This window comes from Strix aluco, chromosome 5 (genome assembly GCF_031877795.1).
Source record: "Strix aluco isolate bStrAlu1 chromosome 5, bStrAlu1.hap1, whole genome shotgun sequence".
NCBI classification, from domain to species: Eukaryota; Metazoa; Chordata; class Aves; order Strigiformes; family Strigidae; genus Strix; species Strix aluco.
Window position 1 is genome coordinate 45,169,943 of NC_133935.1, and position 24,845 is coordinate 45,194,787.

At 38.5% G+C, this 24,845-nt stretch overlaps 1 protein-coding gene across 9 annotated transcripts in view; it reads right to left on the bottom strand.

Moving 5' to 3' along the window:
* The window catches only part of NAV3 (neuron navigator 3), a 562,960-nt gene that overhangs the window by 196,891 nt on the left and 341,224 nt on the right, over positions 1-24,845 (bottom strand). The gene's annotated exons all lie outside the window — the stretch shown is intronic.

Consider the following 24,845-nt stretch of genomic DNA (forward strand, 5'->3'; position numbering starts at 1 on the left):
TCTGGGACTGCCTAAGAGAAAGTGATAGTGGAGACGTGTGCCTGTGCTTTGGTAAGAGTTCATCGGGCTGTCACTGGTGATTCCTCACCTGGCGATGCCTCTGTGACACTTTCTGCAGCAATCACCATGTCCCGCCACGTAGGGACGGATCATTTGTCCCCTCGCCTATGGTTCAGCATGCTGTAATGTGCACAGAGGAGACTGAGAGCACCAGATGTACAGTAGTCTCATCGCTCGAATTAGAGTATATATTCTGGAAATATGCTGCAACCATTCTCCGCCAAAAGAGGAGGGAGGAAGGGTGAGACTGAGCAGCACCAAATACTTAGCAACAGGCAGTGTAAAAATGGCACTTATCAACAAAAGGTTGAAAAGGACCAGCTGAGCTACATCCTCCAAAATAAGGAAGGGGGGGATGTTGAAGAGAGAAGTTGAAGGTATTTCATAAGGCATATACATACACAGAGAGAGCATTTGGGAACCAGGTTCACCTATGAAGAAATAAGAGGAACAGACACCTTCACCTATGTACTGAAGGAAAAGTGCACCCCAAGACGTGCTCACACCATCCCGGGGTGTCCCAGCATGCAGAGGCAGCTTGGACTAGTGGAGCTTGGTGCAGAGGTGTCACACAGCTAGAGGGTATCAGTGGCTCTTGACAGCCAGTGCTGGCTCCCTTTCATGGGGTATCCATGGCCTCTCTCCCCACCCCAGAAAAAAGGACTTGTACAGACCCTCCTGCTACTGTGGGATGTTACCACTAAGAGAAAGCATGTATGTACAACAGCATCGCTGTGTAAATAAATATAATATCTAAGGTTTTTTCCCTGCTGAGATTATTTTTTGAAAATGTTGAAACTGCACCTCTTTCATAAAAACAATGTGAGCTCACTTTATAAACATTCTTTTATTTAACCTCACAGACCCTAGGGAGGAAGGGGTCAGAATCCCATTCTGTGAACAGAAAAACAGAGGTCAAAGCTATCAACTACTTGCTTAGTTCACCAAGGAAATCTGTGGCAGAGCCAAGCTCGGGTGAGAAAATAGATGCAATTCCCAGACCAGAGTCTTACCCAGAAGACCAACACCCACTTTCCACCCAGCAAAAGTATCACCACCCAGTACATGTTCACATACTAAGGACTCCTTCACTATCTGAGTATCTTTGTCACAGATTTTCTCCCTCTTCATTAAAAGAGACAGAGAATTGTAACTTGTTTGGTCTACCCTATTTCTTCCCATATTCCTGCAGGTGGATCACCAGCTGGTTTGTCATAGCTCTCCTGACAGCTTTAGAACTTTAGATAACTCCACAGCATTAAACAGTGGAAGTGGATTCAGCTCTCCCATAGCCAAAGAATGCTGCTCTTAGATGGAGCCTTAAATTTCCCTGCTGCACCCAGAAGTCTGCTTCAGTCACCTGTTTTCACTGATACTCTTTTTTCACTATTACTGGTGAGTGACATGAAAGGCTCGATTAAAAAGTTGTTTAAAGCCCACGGTAGCTAAGAGGGTGTTTCTTCAACTATATAACCATATATAATAAATGCTAATGTGGAGTCTCTAAAGACTGTATGAACATGTATTAGAACAACATGAACTCATGATGATAAAAGACACATACTACACCCATAGCATCATGTATTCCTTACTACTAGTATTTCAACTTCAGTCATTCTTCTAAAGTAATGTCTCAGAAATATTCTCTGAACTATTACTATAAGCAGAACTATTTTTTGTATTCCAGTGAAACTGATCCACTGGAACATACAGAATACCCACTAATATTATTTTAGTTTAGTTTCACATTACAAATAAAAATACTTTACTAAGCATTTTCTTTTTCATCTGTCACACCCACATGTAATCTGGTGTACCAATCCTAATTTTGACTACAATTTGAACTATCCTCCCACTAAGCAGCCAGGGAAATTTCATTCTGGCACCTGCTTTGCAAGTTATCTAGTATTCAAAGAATGGACTTCACCCACCCACCCACTTAATAATTTTCTTTTGTCATTAATTTAAAAGTGACAAGCATAAAGAAGGTAAGCAGTGTTTTGTAAACAAATGTTGATAATGCACATCACACCAGTGGCCCCAAAACTTTACTGATGGTTTGTACTTTGATAGTTATGCAATGGTGGAAAAAATATTGAGAGGAGGCAGTGGCAGATGAGGAGTTTTTTAACTTCAAAAGTATTCTAAAACAAACCAAAAAGGTGAAGAGTTTTTGATGGAGACAATATGGCAAACCAAAACCCAGTTGGCAGTGGAATGTCACATTTAATTTCCTCTCTTTCTGTAGGGCTCACCACTTGCTTCTGTTTCCCCTTCCCCATAGGATGCCTTTCTCATTCATCTCATTCTTCCAGGGACCCAAGTGCTCAGGAGTCAGTTGTAAAAAATGAAAAGCATGTAGATAGACACATGAAATACTAAGGATGTACACATGCCACTATATTCTTTTTACATTAAATTCTCTGATGCAAACATAATAGAGAATCCCCCCCTCTACATGTATCCATGTAAATATGCGCTTCTTAGAAATTTGATCTTAAACTCCTTGTGAAAACATAAAGATCCAGTGTGCATCATCATTGAAAACACTCAGATTGCAAAGGATAGAAAAATCATGCAGAACAGAAGGTTAAAAAATCAGTAACCTCATGCAACTGTCTGCTTTTTATGGGTGCTGCCCTTTTATTGGGTGCTGAGCGCCTCTAAGGAGGAGCTGTGCATTCTCCCCCTCTTTTCAGAACTGGCAATAGATCATTTCGTCTTGCACTAATTGTGCAGTAATGTTTCCCCAAAATCCTCTTATTTTAGAATTTTCTATGATGAGTTTGTTTCAGAGAACACACACATGAGGGTTAGTCATTGCAACACTTCCTCCCAGGTCCAGTGCTTGCTCTAGTAACCCTGCCTTACATCTACACACTGGGCCAGGCTGCTGACTTACTCATTTCCTCTCCAAGCTTCCTCTCCTACCACCCTGCTTTACAGGCACGTCTGACTGGGGAGAATTCTCCTTCAACACTAGGCTCTGACTGCTGACAACGTATGGGAGAGCTGCTGTTATCTGCCACGTGGAGAACCAATCTCAGCAATACGATAATGGAACAGACCCGATCCTGTGTTTGTGTGGTCCAAGCCCCGTCCCGGCGCCTGGTGATTTAACTGCTTGCAACACGAAACAGGATTCAGCGGGGCAATGCGAGCTCGGGCACAGCCTGCTCATGTTAACGACGGTTTGCCCTGGCATTCCTCAACCGCCCGTCATGCTAACCTTTAAGAGAGTAGAGGAAATAAACTCTGATACCCAAATATAGTTACGAACTTCACCTCGACATTTCACACATAGCTATAAGCAGCACAGTAGAGCTGCTTGGCAGGATCTGTAATGAAACAATACACTTTGTAACACAGTAGTTTAACAAAGTGAAAAAGAGAAAGGATCTCACAGGTTACTTCCTTTCTTAGAAAATGCTTTAATCATAAACCTTGTAATTATATATCGGGCAGTGCTATAATGCATCCTCTTTAAAATTAATACAGAAATGTTACCACCCGCAATCAGTGCCAAGTGGGAAACGTCAGATGGATTTCAGAAGTACAGTCAGCCTAATGCAATAATAATGCATGACACTTTGTTAATGTCTTCCACTAAATCAGCTCAACATGTTTTCCAGACACAAATGAGATCACCCCTATTATTTATTATTTCTGTAGATGTGGGGAAACTGAGGTATAAAGGCTTTCTCGGTGGATTTTTTTTTTTTTTTTTTTTAATGTGGCTCACTCGAGGGCAAACGGAGCTGGGAATACAACCCAGATAGTCTGAGTTGCAATCATTTCTTCTATATGCTTTTTTATCAGGCAGTTTTATAAATAGGCTTGGTGGGAAAATGCATATTCCATGAATCAGGATCCTTCTGCATATTTTTGTTTGTTTGCTACAGTATATAGAGTTTCAGATCTGAAAATGGTCTTCTGTTGCTATCGAGAAGACAGCTTTCCATACTTAGAGTATGCCTCTGTCACTCCCTTATGTGCCAATGCTTCTGCTTAGGAAGAACAACAGTTGCTGCCAACTCTGTTATGCCAAGACCTTGTGACAGATTTCCATGCCATTTAGGAGGATAGGTTATATTTGTAAAATATTTAAATATTTGTCCACCATATGAAAAAGTTTCATTCCTAGATATGTGGGAATAAACAGATAGTATCCAGTTCTCATCACTTGTCCTTTAAAATACTCTCTAGGAGACAACTGTATCTTCATTCATTAGCATGAATGAATTGAAATGCTGTCCCCCAGTGCTCACTTTCATGCTCTTTTCTGTGTACAATACAACCCTAATACCTTTTGGGGCCACTGTAATATGGTGTGGGGCTGGGGAGGCTTTTTAAGAATTCCATTTCTTTTTAAGAACTCCATTTCTCAAAAGGAATCTGTAGGCAACAGCAAGCTTCCACAGATTTTTCTTTCCTCTTTATCTTGTAGAAAACAAGAGTTGGAGAAATGGAAGGAAACGTTATCTGTTACACGAAGTGTTGCTAGCAGTATAACTGGGTTGTGATGGTTCACAGCAATATACAGTAGTACTTTTTAGCACAGTAGGATTCTGTCTTTTATTCTATGTCTGCATTATATCAATACATTTCATAATCCTTTTTTTTTTTCTTTAAAAAAATTTGAAATAAAAGAAAATCAAACTATTAAAAAGCCCCAACATCAGAATTTTAACAGTCAGCCAAAGTGGAAACATGACACTGTTAACTTAATAAAAGGGCTATGTGACTTTCTAGTGTAATGTATTTACTCTGCTTAAAATGTTGCCATCAGAGAGAACTGATAGTTGATGGCACTTAGAGCTTTTCACCAATAGACTCTCGTTCAAATCATGCTTGTAGAATAAGAGATTGATGACTTGTTTCTGTTGTTCTCCAGTATGCTACAAAATGGGCTGTAAAGGCTGTATATCTATTTACTGGTCAGTTTTCCAGTGTGTGGCCTACCCTGGATGTTGAATACCCATCAGAGCCTACATAACAGTCCCAGAGTCCCTGATGAAGAGGATTTGCCAGAGGAGAGGGCATGACCACAACTCTACTTTAATGTAGCTATTCTTGGCTAATAAATTGTGGGTAGCAAAACACATGTTGGAGTGTCCCTGAAGCTGCTTGTATTTATAAAGAGAAGCTGGGCAAAACATTGGGCAAACGTTAGAATAGGGTGAGGGAATTAGATTGCAATGAGATGCCTTTCTCCTTCCCACTGCCTCTACACTAAGGAAAATTCAACTGGAAGGCAGGATCTGACCTTTTAAATATTTTATTATTGAAGGTTATTTCTCTGGGTTGCAAAAGAATAATTTATTAGTTTCAATCCTCCACTTAGCAAGGAAAAGGGCTAACTTTGAAAACAATGGTTCACATTTAGACTGTCATAAGAGACAGATCAAGCATCCAATTTACGTCTGGATTTAACTGACTATAGAAAACACACTGCAACTCATTTGCTATAAAGTAAACCTGGGGTCTGGGGGTGGCACTTTTTGTAATGTTAAGCAAATTACATGAGAAGGAAAAATATTTACACAATTAAAAATATATGGCCAGAAAATGAAACTAGAATGACTTAATTTATAGGCAAGATGGAAGCCAATGTATTTCATTTAACAAAATGAAATGAGTATTAAATGACATTCCACAAACTCTGTTTCTGAATCCCACCGAGCAAATGAGAACAATTTAGAGGGATACATACCAATTAACCAAAATGTTGGAATCCCTATAGTACGTTTCTATTTTGTAAATAGCAGCATGTATCCATCAACACTACTCAGTAATTTTCAGATAAAAATACAATTAAATAAAACTCCACTAATCCCAGCTAAGAAAATGAATAGAAACAATACTCTTCAACAATCACTGGCAAGCTTTAGATGACTTACCCAGCTTTAAGGGGGCTGTTTTGTATTTCCAAGTCTCACTTACAGTTTGTGATCTAATCACCCAAGTAACATTTGTACTGACTTACTGTGCTCTCTTTCTTCCAACTTCTTCCAAATCTCAACTCAGAATTAATTTAATACATGTGTTTGAGACCAGTATTCACCAATGGCACAGGGGCAAGATTTTTGAAGCATCTGTGCCAGATGAAAGGTAACAGTATAAGCCTCTTTGAGTGTTTATTTGTGGGTAAGGTTTGTTAAGTAATTTGGATATTGCACAGTTAGAAATCCAACTCTTTATAGAATGGAATAACTCATTCATCCTTTGAGAAGAATCATACCGATTTGCTTTACAGTTTAATCATATCGGGGTTTTTTATTGGTTTATTGCAGCTATTCTTCAGTCCTGTGCAATAGCAATAAAGTACCACAAGAAGGAGCCAGCTATTCATCCTGCAGCTGCAGAGGACCCCACCAGGCAGCTGCTCCTCTGCAGACTCGTGCTGCTGGGAAGCGGTACTTGTTAAGGGAGCAACACACCACAGTGATTAATATTGGCCTCGAGCTTCCTGAATTAACAGGAGACAATACTTAAGTGCCACACAGAGCAATCCTCCAAAACCACCAACCTGGAGACTTTCTGTTATAAATACTGCATGTTGTACAACTTTGGAATTATTTTTAGATCCATTTCTTATCTTTAAAGTACATTTCAGCATCTGTTTAGTAAAAGTAAGATAAAATACAGGACATGAAAAATACATGAGCTTCAAGTGCATGCTGAATTCACTCTATTCACTAACTGGCATTCAGTTCATGCAACAAATCAAAAACTAACCCAAGCAACCCTCCACCCCCAAAATGTGTACCTTAGAGATGCTGGTTCCTAAGTACCAAACTGGTTTTCCCTACAGAGCAACCCTTCCGGCTAATGTTGGCATATATGTGTCCCAGAAGTGATGGGGGAAAGGGAGGATGTGATAGAAAAAGCTGCTGACTGTCCTGTGTAGCGACACATACACCAAAATGCTTCTGTAAGCTGGTGCGATGCTATAGTAGTGACAAATATAAGGGGAGCACATGCTTTGGTCTTGAAAGTGGCGATGTGTGAAGAAATTAATTTGACCAAAAGGACAGTGCCAGCATTCTCCAATACAGGTAACTGAGCTGGAATACATGAAACTTCCTTTTTCTGCTATATGTGAATTCACACTTGAATAACATCCAAGACTGCCCAAACAGGCCGTGGCTGTCTCTGACAGCTCCTGGCCAAAGACATATCTCCCTTGGAAGAAACAGGTGATCTGGGAAGGAACACTTGTTTCTGTCCAAAGGAGGAATGGTAAAAAGTAAGCCATATTCCACTTTTCTGGGCATCCAGGATAACAATGATGGCCTTCCATGCCAGAGGTCCCATTCCTTTTTCCTGAATGAGACACTTCCTAAACGCTAAGCTCACAGGAATCTTATGTCTCATACATGTCTTGTCACTGTGAGGATAAGTTTCATGACTAGATCTGCATTCACTTTAATAAATAAACCCACAGAAAGCAAAGGTAAGTTTTCTGTAAAGGGAAAAATGAACTGAATTTGCACAGGTTTCCTTTGTGGCTCACCAATACCACAACAACACAGAAGAACAGAGAAAAACCTTCTCAGATCTGACTGGAAATCATGAAGTAATTTGCAGAACAAAAACATCCTTGCTTTGTTGATTCCTTGTTTGTTCACAAACAATAAGCTACTCTTGTTATCAACCAGACCATTCCTGGATGGAGCGGGCACATGCCTTAACAAAGCAGCAACAGAGCTCCTCACATGGAGATGAGGAGATTCCACTGTGAAACTACTCCAGATTTTCCATCAAGGCTCGTTTTAAGGATTTATAACTTGGACTGAGACATTCTTTCCACACTGTGATTTGGCATTAAAGAACTTGGCCCAGGGATCAAAATAACCCTCTTTTCCAGCACTTCTTTTTAAGTGTGGGAAGGCAAATTTCTGATATGTAAAGATGCAAAAATATTAAGACATACTTTTGTTTCTTTTGTTACAAGAAACAGTGGCAAATAAGACCACAATTAACTTTAAATATAAAGTCTCCATCTAGCTTGTACTTTTTGAGGCTTAGAAACTGATTTGAATTGTCTGGTTTCCTCTCATGTGGAAGAATGGCTTTGTAATCAAAATAAACAAAATAAACTGTTTCTGAGCTACATATTTTATGACAAGACACTTTAACTAACTCCTGCTTAATTTTTCTCTGGGCTTTGATGTTTAAAAGTTGTTTGTTAATATCAATAAATGTGTTGCACATTCAGCATACCACTCAGGTGCTAAAGGTAACACGACTTTAATATTAAGTAAATATGTTAATGATTTCAAGCATAAATGATCTGGCACTCTTCTTACTGTCATTAATTTCTGTTAAAACAGGTCTTGGTGGCAAGTGTTGGAGTGGTAATGGTCATATGTGTGCAACCATTTTGTCTTTTGGTACCTAGCTGAAGCTTAGGGAAATGGAATGCTTACAGGTCATAGCCTATACACATAGTTCTTCAGTTCAAGAAATGTAAAACAGTGTTTTAGGACTTGAAAGACTGACATGAAGGACGCAGCTCACTACAGTAAAAATAAAAGTTTGGGACTTATTTCCCTTTCATCACCATTGAAAACACTGTCCATAATAAAGGTCTGTCCGTTATGATGATAATACTTAAATTAGCAATCATCCAGTACAACAAATATTATGTATGAAGTAAATTCTGCCAGACAGTAAATAACAAAGAGAAGATAGTAATCTTATCATAGCTTTTGACAAGAGAAAACTTTTCATCCCAAATGAGATTCAACATTATATTCTTCCTTATTTCTTAACAAAAGACCTGTCATATACAGCTTTTGTAACACAACAAAATCTAGAAGGCCTATGCAATGGAAAGAAAAAGGTTCTAGATTCCTACTAAAAATGTTCTGAACACCCTTACTTTTTATTATAAAAGGGGAGATTTGCCTAAATACCTCTAGTGAGGGCTCTGGCTGCACATCACATGGAAAGATAGTATCTCAAGAAGGGAGGTCTTTATGACTTGGGGACTGTCCTTCATCTGTGTCCCATTCTGCAGTCTCCCATGTTAATCTTCTGATGTGTATTCCAACTTTTGAGTTCTGCTACACACTTCTATAGGACTACACCACCCCCCAAAGTAACATCAAAGATATGTGATTCATGACCTGAAAATTTTTCACCTATGATTTACCTCTGAAGACAACAAAAAATGCCTCTTAGCTCAGTATTAAAATAGCAACCTCAAGATCCAACCCCCACTCCCCCGCCAAAAAAAAGGAAAATAAATCTAGCAACAGATAAATGTACCACTCCCAATTAAAGAGTTTTTTAATATCAAACTAGAACATACTTGTGTTGAATACTAATATACTGATATGTGAACTTCAGGCCTGAAGACCAAGGAAGGAAGTTTAGATAAGGGACAATAATTAAGATGGATAATGATCTGAAGTTTATATGTAGTATCTTCTATTATATTGCAAGGCCATTTATGAAGGATCAGAGCTTAGCTACGTAAAGATCCACCCTGATAGAAATGAACTCAAGTTCTTTAATGAGGCTTTGAGGTAGGGAAAGTTTATAGCTCTGCTCCTACTGACACCTTTACATAAGCACTGGACCCTATTGCTTCAAACTGGTACCCAAACTATAATACCCGTATCTCTTCTTACAAACAAGATGCAGATTTTTTACTTCTTAATGTTACATAAAAATAATATGACATGAATTTTAGGGCACAGAGATAAATGACTGGATGATGTGGTACTGAAAGCTAGAAACACTTTCTAGTCCTGGACATACATGTGCAAACTGAAGGGCTTGTCATCACTGACTCCAGGCACAGACAAATGTCTTAAAATTGAATGCAAATCAAATGATCTGTTAGAGTCTACTACACATCTGGAATAGCAAGTGAAAGTTCTTGAGAGCTGTGTCAGTGTAGAAGTTCAGCAACTACCTGATATTTTTCTTCTTCTTCCCCCTTATAACCACCACCTGACATGTAAGTACAAATGGTACTATTAGCTCTAGGCATATGGGGTTTTTTCTACTTATAACTCTTATGACACAAAACAGTTAGTGCTTTTGTGTTTGAGGTCTGTTCTTTGGGTCCTCATGACTGGCCCTACAAAGGGCACCCACAAGACTCTTCCTCAAGGGATTGCTCTCTGCATCTGCAACTCTTCGCTTACTGTCCTGTTTCCTTTTCAAATACACACTCTAGTGATACTCTTGTCTCTTAGATAACAGACTAGAAATGAAGGATAGGGATTGACTAGCTCAATATAAAGGACCACTGCCTTTAAATTTAATTAAATCCATATCTTCTACCTCCCACACAAACACCCCCTGGGACTAAAGACTTCTGTAAAGGATTAGGAAGGGGATACTCTCACTGCAGCCACATTGTTATGCAGAAAATAACTCAAGATTTGTGAAGTTGCGAGCAGGATGCAGAGGATGAAGAAAAAAGGGACTCACTGAAAACACAAACAAATAACTCTACTGGCTAGAGATTACAGCACTCATTTTGGACAGATGAGACAGTTCTCCAGCCCTTCCTTCCAAAAGCCTTTCTGTATTTGGTCCTACTAATATAAGTAAGAAACAGAAATTATCCTAGTAAAAGGCGCATCATGTCTCCTCTCAAATGAGTCCCTAAACCAGTAGTCTCCAACCTTGTGTCCCATCCCACATTATGCTTAGTTTTTTTCTCAGACTGTGGTGCAGAATGGCACTAATGGCACCACTAGCTCCTCAGGTACCTCTGTCTGAGAAGGCTGGTGCTCCAGGAGAGCCCACACAGCTTCTTTAATCCTACAGAGGCGTGTGGAATATTACTTTAGGGACTTCTGTTGACAGCTCTCTATTTAGTCTATTTTTTCAGAACAAGCAAAACTGCTTTTTATGACCTTTCCCGTCAATCTTCTAACTCTCTGATGAAATAAAAAGAAAAATAATGTAATCATGCTAGCTTTCTTTCTTTTTTTTTCTTTTTTTTTTTTTTTTAAACAGGAAACAATTATTGCCAACGAATAATAAATATTTCATTCTGGAACACTGGGGATTTTTTTGCCAGCTCTAACTTTTTGTTACAGTAGGCAGGTGTTTATTTCACCTGCCCTTTAAATAAACCTTGCTGGTAAGGTGCTTGACTCTGTTGAGTCAACACAGCTTCTGAGCATTCTCAGACATACAATTTCACATCTGTACAGATCCTTAATGTAAAAACCTGGGATGGCTATGGACAGACTATAAGTGCTGCCAAAATAGGCAGCTGCTGAGTGGGAGTTCTGAGGATGAGAATGATGGATATAGGCACCTAAAATGCAAGTGAGGTAGGTCATAGGAACATAAATTCTTTGGGGTATAAGGGAAGGTCATATTTCAGGAATTACTGTACAAAGGATATGATCTTTGTTAATAGTCCAACCATTTACTACATTATTTAGTGCATAAAATAATTATGGAACAGAATAGTCCTTAAAAAAGTTTTTTCTCAAATTCTTACATTTGTTCTTGAAGGCCTGATAATAGAGGATTGCCTTTTTTAGTAGGATTTGTTGAATGTCTCTCGTTTCTGATGGAAATGTAAGGAGAAATGCTTTGGAGGAACTTCTTGAAAACATATAGAAGACTAATGCATTTTTATGCATTCTTTGGAAGAATTTATACATTTGGGAGCTACAAGTTGGAGTGGAAAGTGAAGTTTGAAATTTTATCAAATTGATGTACCTCTCAAGTTGTGCAGTCCCACAGTGAGGCTTCTCAAACATTGCACCAGATGACTTTGTTCTCAACTTAGCTGGGCAGGTTCATGTTACTTCACTATCAGTAATAAAATTCCATACTTACATCAATGCTTCATTTTATGTTACTGTCATTATCTTGTTACAGGTTATAATGGTATTGGCATTATCTGCCTAATAATTATTCCTGAGTTATTCCTTGAGCAGTAAAACTCAAGTCTCAAGCTCTGATCTAGAATCTGCTGAACCACTTAAATTTCATCTGTGTCTTTTTGACTGAAAGAGATGTTCCACACATTAAAGAAGAATGAAAGTGGGCAAATGGCTTGTCTAGTGTGTCATTTTTTAGTAAAACATTCCCAACTCAGCTAGATTTAAGTGAGTCTCTCCCAAAATATTAGGTATCCCTCTATTGTGTAGATAAAGGTACCGTATTTCTTCAACTTCAAATTTGCAGTAGCATTCTCTTATAAACAGTTATTTATACCACAGTGCAGAACAGATGATTCTGGCACATGTCAAACAAACTTGCAGGATTTGGATCCCCAAGGAACACTGTAAAATGCTCCAAAATACTGTAATAAAATACATACTCCAAGCATATGAGTGATAAAGGGTCTTGTATTGTAAGCCATTAAAAACTACTACACCCTAAAAATTGTATTTAAAATGTTCACCACAATACTCAATGATACAACACAGTCCTGTAAATAATTATCTTAAAAATAGGATATTTCTGCTAATTGTGTTAGCATGGTCCAAATTCCAATCACACAACAGCCGCAGTGGTACAGAGGGCACATGTCAGTACTGCATAATCAGCCCTGCAATGATGTTCAACCAAAAAACTCTCCACAGAATAAGGACGCTATCTAAACTTATCTGACATGAAGCATAGGTTATTTTAAAATTATAGCATACACATATTATTGCATGTTGTCTGCTCTTTGCAAAACAGAAGTTTACAAGTTTACCAGGCACTTAAGTTTATGTGAGAGGTTCATAGATGTCCTTCAGCAGTTACTAGGTAAAATATTTTTTTTAAAAAGCACAAAACCCCACAACCTACACTTTGCATTTGGATGGAATTTTTAGCTTGTGCTATGAAAACCTAAAAACCTAAGAAGAAAGCTGAGACTTGAGAAAATTTCTTAAATCCACACACAGATAGTATGGTTATCATCTAATTGTTTTAGTTGTATATATTCCAGTCATTGAGTATACACTATATAAGCAGAGTTCATGAAAAATCTAACAACTGAATGAATAGCAAGACCATGTGCAGAGAGGTTACAAAAATTAGGGAAGGTGTGATGTTACAACACAACTTGTAGAGTTGTGCAAATCCTATGCTGTGTGCACACCTCTCCTGGTCTCCTTTATGGAATCATGCAGTGCAAACACCTCAGGCTTGTTATGCCTTGCCCAGTTTGTTACACCATTTATTCAACTGACTGGACCATCTGAATTTGGCACAAGTGAGCCTTTGTTGTGGAAAGCTGTCAGAACCTCAGTTTGCAGTGAAACCCAAACACTTCTAAACAAACGTCATGTATTCATTCACTCAAAGTCAGGAGGCAGAACAAAGGCTTAAAGCAACAAACAGTTTTCTTTTTTCCATTGCCTAAGTTTTCGATGTTCCTTGAAAGCATTTGTAAATTCACTTCAGGCTGTTCTTCTATTCCTGGCTGGAAGGTGCTGGCTCCTGTCCTCCTGTCACTGTGACCACGGAGTTTTTAGAGAACCATGCCAGATGCAACGTGGCCTGGCCCACTCCAAAACTGCTCACGTGCCCCTTGTGGGGGAAATGGCCTTAAACCTGGAAGCAGTCCATGGGGATCTATATTGACCTCTCCTGGGTGAGGAGATTGGAAGTGCTCTGTCCCTTTGAACAGCACATCCATTTTTGTAAGGACTCAGCAACCTTTCAAAAATATTTACCCTATTTGTATCCTTCCATACCTACTAGCTCTTAGTGATGCTTCTCCTTTCTAGCACCACCATCTTTAAATTTTAGATGCCTTTTTATCTCACTTTCTTCACTTGGCTTTAGGAAGAGTAAACTGCCCTCAGCCTGGAGAGAACCGAGATAGAAAATACCTCCTAATAATTCCTTCTCTTGGTTTTGCATGGAAGATTATTCTTCCTTTACTTTGCTTTTGTCAGTTTGTTCCTTTAATGTATTCATTAAGGTAATATGAGGGACAAATACTATTAAAAAAAACACTCTATAGCCATAACTACCTGGCAGCAGATATGACAACCTATTCAAGTCAAAAGCTGTAAACTGCATCTAAATATAGAAAGCACCTAAAAGATAAGAAAAAAAACCCAACCAACAACACTTCTCATCATACTCTTATCTGATGAGAAAGTTCAGGATCTATGTCACTGCAGTGAGGACAGAACTTGTATTTGGTTTTACCTTTAAGCCAGAATAAGATCATCTCTCAAACACTTTGCTCCTCTCAAGATATTTTCCTGTAGAACTGTTTTGTCTTCTGTATAGTAATGTAAGCCTACTTCCTGTAAGTATTTTTTTCAGCTACTTTTCACAGATGCCTTAAAAAGCAGTCCACTGATTCATGCAGGTCTGCTGTATGATGTGTTGTAAATCTTAACATGAGGGAGCATTTCATATGTTAACAAATACTGAGAATTAAGAAAGAAAATAATTAGGAAAGAAGATACCCTTTCATCAAAAATCCTTATATCAAAGGTTTCATTATTGTTTTCTCCCTTATGAGAGAAGGTTGATATCTCTTAAGATGTCTCTCTGAAGATATCTCTAAACTAAGAGAGAAGGTATATCTCTAAGAGACAGCTAAGCATACAGTTTTGCTTGGAGCAAAGGCAAATGCAAAGCCTCTCAGAGATTCAAATAAGCTTGGCAGAATGACTTTGTTAAAATAGTTTTGTTTGAGAAGATGGACAAAGAAAAACAAGAAATAGCTGACTAGAAGATGCAGAGAACAGAAAAAGCACTGCAGGAAAACAAAAGTCACAGAATAACCTGAATAGTATCAATGTGCAGAATAAATAAACATTTCTTGTTAAGGTTATGGCTGAAACAATCTTGCGATACGGGCAAGGAAATTGCCCCAAATTATTTGTTTTTTTCCTTTTAAGATAGAAGGGTGTCTTAAATTCATATAAGGCAGAAAATGGCATTTAAGAAGTCCTCAATTTTTTCCTTCTGCTGAGAGTAACCTACTAAGATCTGAAATTTTTACAAGCTATTCAGGTCAAAGGGTTAGCAACATACTTCAGTTAAGTCCATTTACCAGCAGAACACCCAAAGTCATCATGTCAAGCACAGGCAACACCCTCTTCACTTCCATCAGGAAAGTCCAACTGCAGCATATACTGAGGCAAAAAAATAAATAACATTCCTCACAAAGGACTTAAAACACATTCATCTGTTTCCAGTTGGATCTTTCATTACAATTTCTGGGTTTGGCCTCCTCCTACCTGTACCACAAGAAATCATAAATAGGTTCACTGAAGACAACATAGAAACAAAAGGATTTTTGCATTTAGGGTAAGAACTAGGGCCTGGAGCTAAACAAACAAACAAACAATCAAACCAACCGCATCTCCCTTTGGCACTGCTGCACAAATGGAAGTGTTCATTACAGCTTATTGTAAGCTTATGGTACTAATGAGTATCTGATGCCATGTCTTGTTTGCAGATACTTAAAAAGCTGACTTGTTTCTGCACTGGATCCATTGCTTCACTAACGCCATTCAAAACTTCATGCTGCCCTAATCCTTTTTCATGTGGAATTAGATGGTATAAACTGCTTTCCCTAACATTGTCATCTTTGCCAGGCATCAAAATCAGTTCAAGGCAGGCAGATGAAGCCCAGCACTCTCGGAAGCATAGCAAAAGCTGGGAAGGGAGCTCTCGGGACAGGGGGTGGCACTGAGGTCACGGGGTGACTCAGGGGAAGCACTGAGGTGCAGGATGTGCAGTGACTAACCATGGTGGGGAAGGAATGTCACCTCCCACCCCCACATTATGTGAGTCATTCATCCCAGAGCTTAATGACATGGAGGATGAAGGGGAGCAATAGCAGCCAGCATTTACATAGGAAGGGACCTCTGGAAAAGCAGGGCTGCTTCCAGCAAGGGCACATATTCCCAGCTCAGCCCTCTTGTGCCCTCCACTGTTTCCATACTTGAGTGGCTCAGATAAATCAATACACCAACTAATTGCAATGGAATATATCAAAGAATATATACTTTGCATAACTATGCTGCAATATTTCTGAGTTTTGCATATTTATTTATATATGCATATTCCATTTATATCTGCATATATGCATATTCCATACCAGTCTGTCTGGTATGGAAATAAATGCAGCTGATCACTTAAAGACAGTAGTATTTAGGGACAAGATAATTTCATCCAAAATGCAGGCATCTAGCCTGAGGTGACCATCCAGGCTCCATCAACAGTCCGTGCCCAGAGAAACAGGAAACTATGAAGTAGTTTAACCCATGCCAGAACCTAATATGATAAGAATTAATTCCTCTCTGAAGATGCATTTCAATAACCATGAAAGCAACCTAGAGGCCTAGTTTCAATTCCTAAACTGAATTCCCAAATTCCCAAATTCCTAATTTTTAGATGACAAAAATTAGTGAGACTAGTCCCACCTGTCGTGCACAACTACCTTTAAACTCAAACTTTGACTCTCTGGTTTACTCTGGAGGCATTTGGCTAAATATTTATAAGTGGAATAGGAGGATCTATAGAAAGAAACAGTGCACAGCAGATCCCGTTCCCCACAGTTTTACTTTTAGTGAAATCTGTGTGAATTTATCTGTTGATTTCTACCATGGCAAGATTGAAGAGAGTATGTCTGTTCTGGATTGAATTGTTTGCAGAGGGACAGCAAGAATTTGCAAAGCAGGAGCTTGTAGAGATGCAACTATTCCAGGAGGGTCACACTAATTCCCTAAACATCCATATCTCACTGTCTTGCTTTTGTTTTTCTAGCTGCACAATCAAAAACATATATTGGTATAAACAAGCTGGTCACACATGCAAATAAGTGTACACATATTTAGTAGGGACTGAAGGCTAGGAATAAAAATACAGGAAGAGTTGTTGAGAATAGGATTTCATAATGTGGCATGACCTCTGTTTGGGGGCTTATCACATTGAAGAAGGTGATATGGAGATTAATAAAGTGAGAATGCATACACATCTAACTAGATGCCTAATCATTTAATGCTTAAATAATCCCCTCCCTGATGGCAGGAGCTCCTTGTTATTCTGCCATCCCAGAACTCTGGCCTTAAGTACATTGCTGCTCACAACACGTTCCTTGTCTGCTACCTAACCCCATTAGGTATTACTGTATCTTATCAGAAAGGCAAGATAACAAAGGTGCAACACACGCACTCATCTATACTAAATACTTGAGAGTTAACAATTCTTCCGTGTGTCAATTCAGCTCTTTTTTAAAACTTTTTTTTTTAAGATTAACAAAAACACTGGAATAGAGTTTGGAAGACATCAATATAATGCAATATGAAGGCAATACTTAAAATGATTTAACTATTGAGGATAAAAAAACCTTATTATTCTGAAGGCAGACATAAAAACATCTAATTCATAATAAGACACAACTTAAGGTGCTTTTTGTGTCTAGCCCCACTCTGAGGTGTTAAATATGTCTTTACACCATAGCTTTATGGAAGCCAAAACATCTTATTCAAGTTTCCAGATTTCACTGGAAAGGCCCAGTTTGCCATTTCTATTTTAAGCTTTTGGGCAACTCTTAACTGCTTTCAGTTCTGGACAAACATAACCAGGCTATTCCTATTCTATATATAATTTATTATAGACCTGAATTAAACTTTATTCCACCTTTTGAGAAACACTGAGATTAAATTTTACAACCAAAACACTACCACACTGAAGCAAAAGTCAAATAGCACACTGACAACAGTGTTAACCTAATAGAGCATAGACATGCAGTCAACTGCTTCTATCAAGATCAGTTTATTCCATCTATGGAAATAAAAACCTAAATATTGTAAATAAAGCAACAGCAGTCAATTACTCTAGAGCTATCCATCCTTCCAATATAAAAATATAAACATGTCAAGCACTATTAATACATTTATATAACATACATGGAGAACATACAGATGAACACAATAAATTGCTTTCATTCTCCTCTGATCCTGAGCCAGCTCTGTATCAGGCCAGTATTTTGGCATTAATTAATGTAGCTTTAAACTGCTCCACCTTGTGCCAACTGCCTAAAGCATCCTGCAGTTCTCATGAATGATGGGGCTACAAGCAATCCCCAGTTACACCAGCACTACTTCACTTACCAGAAGTCATGGTGCTCCATGGTCAACAGTCAGAGTGGCTGTCCGCCCCAGGGCCCTCACGGAGTGAGAACCATCTTATCTGGTGCTAGTGCTGCTCTGGGTCCTGCCAAGTCTGACCTAAACTGTATATATCATTACTCATCTGAGTATACAATAATGCAACCTTCAGAGTCCAGCACTTGGGGAACATATTCAAGGAAAAGGTCATACTTTGTTGCAGTGTTTTCAGCTCCATTTAGACAGTGCATACATATATAACTAAAGCTGCTGGTAAGCTTTATTTTAATGCATATCCTTGGTGAGAGAAAGGGAAGGGAATTATCAGTGCAATTAGCTGTGATCCATTCAAATATCAATGCCAACTTTTTGAACAAATCAATAATTTACTGAAATAAAAGTTCCCAGCCAGGTTTCCTAGGACATTTCTTTCTAGGCACACATTTTATTTACACAAGGGAAAACTCTTCTGAGCATGTAAAAATTACTACCTTTGTAGACAAACAGGAACTGTAGAGTTCTTGCTGTGCATTTGTTTGTACACTGTGTACAAGGAAACTGCATACAATTTGTGGTTGCTTCTTGAAAGAGTCACTCAAATGTCTAAATGAGAGTGAAAACTGGAAGGAGTATGAGAAAAGCCACTACTAAGTGGCATCTTAGAGTATTATGGGAGTGGTGCATTTTCTTGGTTTGGATTTTTGGCAGAAAGAATCTGGAAAGGTTTATTTGATAAAATCTGGACTCCATATATATTTTCAGTTGCAGAGTGTTTCACATGGGGTAAGAACTGCATCAGATTGCTCACAGACAAGGAGAAATATGCTATGTCAACATCCATTTACACTGACAACTGAAGTGTTTCAGACTACGGGAAAGAATGGCACTATTATCCCAAGACATACTGAAAAGGTAACTTAATGACATATGTCGACTTTTGTTGGTGTCCAGCTGTAACCCTTTTCCTACCCTCAATTTCCTTTTCAAAACAGTGGCATCCTCTGAACAGCAGTATTTCCACTTGCTGCCGAACTCTCTTGTTCTCCTGACTGTCCCCACACCCTCATTCACTATTGCTTCAAGAGCACTTTTGCTCAAGTCATTTTGCACTTCAAAGCCACAGACGGTTACAAAACTTTAATACTAAAGGGACTCGTTCAAGGGAAGCTTTATGTAAACAAAATGTGTGGCATCCATAACCAGCTCAGAGCCACAGCATATTCTGAACAGGTGCCTTTAGCCAACAGTATGTATTTGCCATTGCAACTTAAAACAATCCAGACTATATCCCACGACATTCTATTAAAAAAATCTGTTTTATTTTCAATACATAACATCCCTTTTTGCATCAGACCAAAATCAAGTATAAAATGAGATAATCAACTTCGTTCCACAAGACTAAAAGGATTAATAAAAGTAAATGGCATATGAATAAATCTATTGACAAACCTCCCAGGGCATACTGTAAGCCAGAATCTCATTAATGATGATGTTAAAATTTAGCAGAGCACCTGTTTCTCTGCTCAGAAAAAGTTGATATGAATACAGAGCAGCCAGAGAAAGGAAAAACTGCTCCATACCAGGTCAGAACTGCTTTCTCGGCTCCTGCCTTTTGAATGTGAAGCAAGAAATCAGTCTTGCACTATGAAAGGACCACTGTAAAATGAACAGATTTATCTCTGATTCTGAAGTATCACACAGAGAGTGTACAATAAGAAACATATTTCACATTTGTATATTGATAATAGGAATTCAATAGTCTTGCCTTGTTATATTTTTAACAGCAAAACAAGTAAAACCACTATGATAATCAGTACGAGTTACACTTTTTAAAGTTTTCTGTTCAAAATCTTTACCATCTTATAATAAATGTGCAGTTTCTCTCAACCTAATCAGGTTTCCCCTAGCATTCCCCCTAACAGGGAATAATGTTTTGCCATTAGGCAGAGACAGACCCCAATCTACTTTGTCTTTTCTATATTGCTTGTTCCTGTGATTTGGTAATATGAAAATAAGCAAGTCCCTGCAGCTGTGTACGACACTGTTCTGCCAGCCAGTGATCTTTAATAAATTAATTTAAAATTAATCTTTTCTTATGCCAGAAATCATCCTTAATGGTAGACTGAAACTTAATGTTTAATACATTGGAATGCATAACCCACTGACAGTTATATAGAGGACTGAAACTCAGTTTTGCATTCCTACATATTGAGTACTCCATACATGGGCTTTTACACTGATTTTGCAAGTGGCACAATATTAGGAAATGATGAAAATCTCCAGCTCGTAAAGGGAAGTGCTGCAGACAGGGAGATGAAAACCAAAACAAACAAAGATGTTAATGTCAACAATGAAACAAACAAGCAAGATATACTTGTGGAAAGAGTGAAGGAAAGGAGTAAACATTGTGAAAGATTTTCCAAAGAAAAATTCTGACAAAAAACTGGGAGGAAAACTAAATGACTGGCTAGCTGGTCTATCAACTAAAAATCCCTCCTTAGTCTTTAGACTTGGTCACAGCTCTGCTTGTTTAACTTGTGACCAAAGGAGATGGGGCATGGTGCTTTACAAGCCCAACTATCATATTCAAATACAGAAAAATTATAATTTTCTTTTTATTGGGTATGAAGAAATATCTGCTGTACAAATAATAAAAGGTGAACATGTTGCTTTTATTCTCTTGAAGTCTGATGGAAATCCAAAGCACTGCAGCAAAGGCTGAACTGAAAATCCTGCTTTAGAAATACCAAACAGATATAGAGACTATATATATAAGACTTACCTTATACTCATTAAACTGTAATATCATCAAAATACCCATTAATTTAGGGGGAAAAAAACCTCTACAAAATGCATTAACCAAAAGTGAAAAAAATCAAAAATAACATCCATACATGGGTAAGAAAAGCACCAGCTAGACAGAAGTAAACCAGGCAAGAGTAAAACTGTGGATCTTAATTCTTCTCCTATTGCCTCTTGTATCACCCACACCACCAGATTCATAATTCAGTAAAAAACCAAGAAAACAGAAGAAGGGGGGGAAACTAGGCCACTATGACAGGAATGTGTTTTTGATGAAAAAATTAGTCCTGTTTTATCCAATGACAATGTTCAAACACCTCTTAAAGCAGGCCAGATACTGGTTGGAGCAAAGTAACAACGTGCTATATATGCTTTTAGTCCATTCTCCCTCTCATCTTACCAGCCATTTCCCCCTAAAGCCTTCACACTGCATCAGTCAGCTCCAGACTGGAAGAGGTTCTTCACACAGCTGAACACCACAGCTCTTTAAACAGCTGCTGCCACTACAAAAGCTCCTTGAACCCTTTTCATCACTAACAGCACTCTGCCTTGGCATTACAACAGCTTGAATTTAAGGGCAGGACCCATGTCTTCTGCTTGGAAACCTGTGGAACCATCTGAACGTACCCAGCTTGTCCATACTTTCCCAAGAACAGCTTGCACCTTTTTATCATCAAGGTGTATCATTCATTTTAATTGCATAAGAAGTTGAAAGCAAAGAAAAGCATAAGCTCTAACCTGAGGAGCTTGCAAGCTCATCTCAGACAATGCCCATCAGATGCACTGAGGCAAAACTGACAGAATAAGGAGTGACATTGGGGAGGGAGCCTACATGGCAAACATCTGGGGAAAACTCAGAGCATTCAGGTAACTGTAGCATCCCATTTCCATCGTAAAATCTCAAGAATTTATACTTGAATCACCATAAAAAATGAAGTGGCAGAAAACCCAATTTGTGGTAATTACATTATTTCTACTCTGACAGTTTATACGGTTTTGCATGAGCTTCAGATTCCTTTCTCAACATACTGTAGAGCCAATCAAGATTTCTAAAATGCTGACGAAAATAAAAGCTCAGTATTCTGTCTCCTGCAAGAAGAAAAAGGGACAGTCCAAAGTATCTTAGCTTAGCAAAGAGAAGAAAAATAGTTCATGAAACTTAGTGCTCTTCTAAAGTCTGGAATTTACACAAAACATTACATCTGCCTCCCAGTAGCCTGCCCAATCTCTGCAATTACACCAGCAAGTCCCTTCCTTTTGGCACCTGTTACGTTCCCCAAATGGCTCTTAGAGCCAGTGCAGCACCGCTAATGAGGAGAAACAACTAGAGGATTTCAAATTCCACACTGCCTCTGAAATGCACTTCAGAAACAACAGCAGCTGTAATGTTTTAAACTATAGCACTCCCCCATCCCAGCGATCCCAAAATATTCTAGAAGCAGCTAAACAAAGTACCATGTATGTTGCTAATTAAAGTACTAAAGCAAGGAGCCCTACTATACTCCAGGATCTTCCGTACAGATATATAAATATGGAATAAAAAGTATTTCTTGCTTTGATAAGTATAAGATCTAGCTACAAGAAAGGACATTGTAGATAGACAGAAAAAGACGTATTTAGGAGAATGCCGGACACATCTACATGGTAAGTGCAGGTACACTCAAACAAACTGTATTTCCCTGGGAATACTATTGAGAAGTACATTCAGGGAATGAATCCTAGTCTCCAGCTGTGGTGTTTGCATGCTTGTCTGGTGTTTAATTACTGATGGCAAAGTGCAGCACAGCGTGGGAGTAGAGTCAGGTCACTGGAATGGAGTCTCTACCTCTCCGAGGGCATCACCGTTTGGGCATGCACAGGGCAGTAATATAGGTCACTATATCAGACAACATTCACCACACATCACCAGCGCAGTGAACATCAGGTTTGCTTTAGGCATCATATTCAACACGTTTTAACACTCAAGTCATACAGGCTTAATCAAGACCCTATAGCTTATTTGGCCTGCTTAGAAGGCAGTTTTCAGGACTAATATGATAAATATAAGAAAACTCCAAATGGTTTATATCTTATTTCCTACAGAGTCCAAAAAGTCCTCCTCTTGCTCCATGTTGAGATGGGAAGGAAACTAGTTCATACCTATTTTGTTGAGACTTAAATGCATATATTCCTAGCTAAGGGTATTCTAGTTACTTTTTTTCCTATTCCTTATAGAATAATTACCATGCATCTTTCAGCACATTAATCTTGTCAGCTGATCTGCCAAATCTTATTCATGTTTTGTCTCACTTCTTTTGTATTATTTTTCCACTATACTTAAATGCTATTTCTCCGTCTTGAGAAAGACCATCCAGAGTTTTTCCAACCACACTCATCACCTTTTGAAAGTTCACTCATTAAGACTCTCACATCATGAGTGGCTTGGCACTGAACATGGTTTAATTATTATTTTAAAATATTGTCAATTGAAGCCAGAAAGAGAATTAACATCAGTATGTAATCTAATTAAAAATATATATTATTTTTATAATCTGTCACCAAAAATTAACATGCTGAGCCAATGCCACAAAGGCAAGGGGGAAAAGGCACAAGGGAAACAACTGCACTCCTTCTTAAACAGCAAGCCTCCTGAAAAAGAAATTTCAGAAGGTGTTGCACTTTGAGAAAATTCTCCTTTTCCAGAGCAGCAGCTCCCTTCTAGATCTAAAATCCCAGCTGGTACACCATCTGAGAAATCACCACTGAAGCTGTTTATCAACAACATGGGGAAAAAAAAAAAAAAAGCTCATAAACTCTTTCTCAAATGAATTATTAGGATGAGTTTATTTGTGAAGGAGAAAGCTCAAATTGCCTGGAGAGTGGCTGCCTGAAAAGAACTGCTTCAGAAAGAGCTAGATTCTTCCACCAGTTTGTCTTTTAAAGCATGTTCCTGCCCTCTCTGCAGTGCAGCTGTTCATCCTTGTAGCTCTTCCATACTTCAGAATTAAGCAGAAACACACTGTGACTGTTATTTTGACTTTCTGCCAATAGCCAGAAAACTGTGAGACTGCAAGAAGCTGGATCCTCTTTTCCTCCAGCAGGTAGAGAAGCTCGACTGAGCCCAGAAGTGGGGGTGAGGCCTCTGGGCAACCGAGTGGAATGTGTGTAAAGAGCAGAGGAGTAAGAAAAATGCAAACTAATGAGAAAAATGAACCCCACTCACTCTTCAATAAGTGTTAGGCACCAGACAGTAGAAAAGGGCATTCAGCGAACAAGTAAGAATAGGGCAAAACCCTGTGATTTAAGTAGCCATAAGGGAACTTTTATTTTTCTTCAACTCCTCCTCTTTGCTTACAAGATATAATCCCAGTGGTGTTTTATGCAGAGAGAGCTCTGTGAGCTACCCTACTTTTACACTTTTTTGAATCACTAGTCTCTACATACAGATCCAAATGAATCCCAATAGGGGCCTCAAGATCTTCTTGCAAATGCATAGTTTACAAAAGAAATTGTTTGCAATACTCACACAGTGAATGAGGTTAACTGAAAGGCAAATTATTCATGACTCAGTCGCAAATTTAAATGCAACAGTCAAAATACACTGCTGTTGAAAATCAACACATATTTTTTTCTGAGGGAAAATAAAACACCTCTATAATACAGCAAGGTAGTAAAGAAAGTGTGCATGTGCTCTTCTCAATATCTGGCATTAGAGGTTGGTCTCTATAGCCAGATGTGCTGACCATTCACAAGTGAAGGCAATTACTATACAAAGGGGAAAAGTTTTATGATGGTTTGAGCTCTAGGGATGTGTTACCAAACTTAATGAAGCACTGGATTATTTAGTGTGTTAGTAGAGAAACAGTTGGGTGAACCAGATTCATATTTAACTAGGAAACAGTGTCAAGACTCTGTGCCTGAAGTCACTGAAAA